This window comes from Manis pentadactyla, chromosome 9 (assembly GCF_030020395.1).
Source record: "Manis pentadactyla isolate mManPen7 chromosome 9, mManPen7.hap1, whole genome shotgun sequence".
Taxonomy (NCBI): Eukaryota; Metazoa; Chordata; class Mammalia; order Pholidota; family Manidae; genus Manis; species Manis pentadactyla.
The window spans coordinates 28,218,620-28,223,612 of record NC_080027.1 but is presented as its reverse complement, the minus strand read 5'-3'; the positions used below and the strand labels follow the sequence as shown (position 1 = coordinate 28,223,612).

At 38.7% G+C, this 4,993-nt stretch overlaps 1 pseudogene; it reads left to right on the top strand.

Annotated features, from left to right (window-relative positions):
- Positions 1-207: 207 nt before the first annotated feature.
- LOC118923311 (centrin-2-like) lies at positions 208-2,748 on the top strand (annotated as a pseudogene).
- The last annotated feature ends 2,245 nt before the right edge of the window (positions 2,749-4,993 follow it).

Here is a 4,993-nt window from a genome sequence, read left to right as displayed (position 1 = left end):
GTTATCTTGGTTGCAATTATGAGAACACAGACTCTATAGTCCGATCAATTATATTTTCTCAGAAGGTCCATCAGTGCCCTTAAAAAGACAACAACACAGCCTGCTAGGCACCTCGCAAAGTATCACATATGGAGGTTCATCGTAGAGCAAGGATGAATCCTCCGTGACTGTGGTAAGAAAGAAGCTGACTCAAGATCCAGAGAAGCCATGCAGTTGCTGGGCATTTTGAAAGCAGAGAAACAGAAATTCAGATATGACCAAAGGCTAGTGTGTAGGCAGAGCAAATGAAATGTAGGGGTATTCTCTGTTCTTGCTCCAAATCTACTACTCCTTTTGGTGGCACATCTTCCTATGGGGAAGCCACTCCTCCCCCACTTCCATCTCATGTTTCAGGTAAAGCTGATTTCACGCACAGATGCAAGAGTGGAACATGTGGTCCAGACCAGCCTAGGCACTTCATTCCATCGTGTTTCCCACAGTGTGGTTTTGAAATGGGCATATGTGCCAAGGCAGGTCCCCCAGAGCCAAGAAGACACAATCTTGGGGCTTCCACTAAAGCCCTCTGGAAAACAGACTTTCCCAACTGCAAGACAGGGATGAGATGATGTAAATGTGAAGCTTCCTTGGTGTTTCTGTGCAGAACTGAGAACAAAACCAGCTGTGAGGAAGCAGTCAAGAGATGGGTCCAGGTGACATTGTTTGAGCCCAGAATCAAGCTGTGCTTAGAGAGGACTAACCCTGGAGCTTTCAGTTGAAATAAAGCAACACATTTCTCTTTAACATAAGCTAATACACCACTGGCAAGAGAGGGAAGCCTATCAAGATTGGCAGTTTTCACTTCAAGAAATGTTACCTGAAACACCTTCCCTACCCAAGCTTCTCTGCTCCTCATTTAAATCCATTCTTAAAAAGCCAATAACCTTTCAACACCTCCATAAACAAATCTGTGACTCTTCTAGGCCGCCCAATGGCAAACTTGAGTATATTCAGTGTTTCTATAGGGGTCTCTCAAATTAAACTGAAATTTGGAATATGTATCTCAATTACAACTGGCATGCCTATGTGCTTGGAACAAACACCCAGTAGCTGAGGGGAAGTCCATGAAATGTTAAGTTCTATTTATTATCTACACAAGCACCTTCTAAGAAAGACTTAAAACCTCAACTTTAGTCTTCCCCACTCACATCCCATTTGCTATGGCAACTGTAAACTTGTTAGTGAAATCAATTCTTCCATGTTATTATAAAAAACTGACTGGAAGACTGAGTTACATGCTAACTTCATGTGTGGCATTATGGGAAACCTATCAATAGTGTTATCATTTAACTAGTAGTAAAAGCTGAATTAATTAAATATATTCTTTGGGAAATACCATGGCAGCATAAAATACTACTGATTTAAAGTGGTTCTTCCAAGCCATACTTAATTACTTTCCAAGAACTACTTTCTGCCTGTTGTCCATCTCAGTCCCAAAGCAAGTGAGGCAGTCAATCTGTACACCTCCCAAGTCTACTACTTGTCCCCATGTTTTCTTATAAAAAAATCTTCCATTTATGAAATATTATAAATTATATCAGGGCTTTGTCTGGAAAAAAGAAACCATACAAGGTATTTCAACTGAGAAAAAATAATATAAAAGTTTGGTAAGAAAGGTGAGAAGGGAATGTTGCAGTAACAGTGAGAGAGCATTTGCAGAAAACAGCTACCTAGGATGGGAAGAGATTGGAGTTATCAGGCCTTAGAAGCTTGAGGAAGAAACCATGTGGAGTTGGGACTAGACCTCTGAGCAGGGGTTGCAAGCAGGCTAGTAGTTATCTTTGAGAACACATGATGAAGTTGGTTCTGAGAATGCTTAAAAAAAAATCTGGATACTGGAAATAGTCCCCTGCTGCAAAGGTGAAGAGCTTTCATCAGGACCATGCTGACAGAAGAGCAAGCATGTGGGAAGGGATAAGTTCTCTCTCCCTTCCTCCTATTTCCCAGTCTCCTTTTAATGTCCCCTACTGACGGAGCCAAACGGGCAGCCAGCTGGTAAAGGATGCATGTCGTGTGCAGAATTCCAGGTCCTGTATCACAAAGAGGACCATAGGAGCTGAGAGGCTGTGGCTTAATACTTAGCACATGTTCATCCTTGTAACTCTAAAGGATTTGAACAACACTAATACTCACATTAGATTAAGAATATAGGCATGTGAGTGTGTATATTAGTTGCCATAACAACAGGCAGCAAAGTCAGTCAGTGAAGGCCTCTAATTTTAAGAGGGCAAACATGGTATCAACTACCCAGAGAAAAAGGATGACTCCTAAACTGTGCTTACTGAAGAGCAGAATGAACCAATCTGGGAATATTTTGACCTCTTCAATGCTGATGGAACTGGGACCATCGGTGTTCAGGAACTTAAGGTAGCAATGAGGGAGGGCACTGGACTTGGAGCCCAAGAAAGGAGATTTCAAGAAAATGGTAAGTGAAATCGATAGGGAAGGAAAAAGAGAAATGAATGTCAGTGATGTTTTTTTTTTTTAACTGTGATGACTCAGAAAATGTCTGAGAAAGACACCAAGGGAGGAGAAATCCTAAAAGCCTTCAAGTTATCATTCAAAAATCTAAAATGTGTGGCTAAGTACTTGGGCAAGAACCTCACTGATGAGGAGCTGTAGGAAATGATTAAGGAATCTGAGGAAGATGGAGATGAAGAAATCAGTGAGCAAGTGTTCCTGAACATCAGGAGAAAGATCAGCCTCTGCTAAGATCAGTCTCTTCTGCAAGCACATGTGTCCAGATTTAGTGCCTGCCATTGGGTGGAACCTGCATTTTGAGAACATAAACTATTTTTCCACCACTGACTTCCCTGTATAACTGTAGTGACAACCTCAAATCTATTTTAGACTTTTGAAAGTGTTCTTTGACATTAACCCTCTTTGTAAGGTGACCTGATGGTTATTTAAATTCCCCAAAACAGAGCAAGAACATGTTGGAGTAGAAAAAAGGGTTTTCACGTTTTTGCTCCCCTGCATTCTGCCTTGTATGGCTTCACTCTTGTCCTATATTCCCACATTTATGCCACTACAGAATGACTTATTAGATGAGCATATTTGCACTCATGTCACCACAAGCAGGGGGCATCTCTTCAATGGCTCCAGTTTTAATTGACACTTGAGTGTAGCTTTCTCTTTTATAAAACCCAGGGAACTCTCTCACTTGCATTTGGATGTATGTATGGTGCATTTGTTCTTATTGTCTTAAAAATAAAGCCTATCTTATTTTGAAAAAAAAAAAAGACTCTAAGTATGTAGCCCAGGCAACTGTCACAAGGGAATCCACTGGTCCCTCAGATTTCTGGGGCACTTTTTCTCTAAGAATTTTATAAGGTAGTAGGGAGATGGAGCTTTGATACCTATCTTCCATACTGTATGATTGATAACCAGGGACTTCAAATTTTCTGCAGAGCTCAGGGGCCTGTTCGCCTCTGATTCCAGTTTGTTGTTTTTATTGAACCCTTCTTCTCACTGAAGTCTCTCTTAGAAATTATTTTTCTCTGCTTTACATCATCCTAAATAAGGAATGGGACTATTTTTCCTTTAAAACCCCAAAGGAACATTAGTGAAAAGGTTATTATGAAAGGTTTGGGAAATGAATGGTTGTTATATGATAAACAACCAAAAATTATGTGTTAGGTGTCTTTTTTTGTAATAGCTCCTCCTTATTATTTATTATTTTCAATAAGTCAGCTCTTTATCACTGCCACTTCTCATTCCAGACCATGCCCTTGAGAAGACTTCACTTTTTACACTTGACCTCTATGGAGGCTTGTTGCTCTGCCCTGAGATTAATATTGTTCTCTCTTAGGAAGAAGAACAAGCTGTAGTTTTTCTTCCTCCCTCCCTCCCTCCGTCCTTCTCTTCCTTCCATTTCTTCACTATTATTAATCTCTTTATTTTGAAATAATTATAGATTCCCCAAACACAGATAGATCTCACGTATCCTTTACCCAGTTTCCTCCAATGGTAACCTCTTACAAAAGTATAGTATAATATAATTGGATATAGACAATTACAATAGTTGGATATTTTTATAATAATGTATTTTATATTTACAAAAATAAATTGCATTTATTTATAATTATAAAATATATTTATTTATATGACATAATTATTCATAATAACATAAATGGATATAGACAAGATATAGAACATTTCCATGGCTGCAGGGACCCCCTGACGTTGTCCTTTCATAGCCACCTCTTCTTCCCTCCCACCATGACTTTCTCTGTACTCCTGCGAATCACTAACCTATTCATCTCTGTGATTTTGTCATTTGATGAATGTGATATACACAAGTGGAATCAAATACTATGTAGCCATTCAGAATTGACTTCTTTTCACTCAGAGTGGCTTTAATTTGTGTTTCTTTCATGGCTCATGATGGTGAACCTCTTGTCATCTGTTTATTTGCCAACCTATTTGGTGAAATGTCTCTTCATGTCTTTTGCTCAGGTTCTAATTGCATTACTTGCTTTTTTTTTTTTTTTTTGGCTATTGAATTTTGAAGAGTTTTTAAAATATATAATCTGGATACCGGTCCTGTTTTGAGTACGTAAGTTACAAATATATTTTCCTTCTGTCCAGTTTGCTTTTTCATCTTCTTAGCAGGGTTCTTTGTGGAGTAAATTTTTAAATGTTTGATGAAGCCAAATTTATAAATTTTTCCTTTCATAGATCATGCTTTTTGGTGTCACGTCTTCAAATTACTTGCCTAGCTCTAGACTCTCAAAGTTTACTCCTATATTTTCATTCTACAACTTTTATATTTCACAATTACTTGCCACGACATGTTTTGAGATAATTTTTATAGAACAGATAAGACTTAGGTCAAGGTTTGTTTGTTTATCTGTACATGTCCAATTGTTGTTTTCTTCAGCTCCATGTCAGGTACATAAAAGGCAAAAAGAAAGTCCATGACTCACCACTGTGTAGCTCTTCAGGTCCTGAGGTC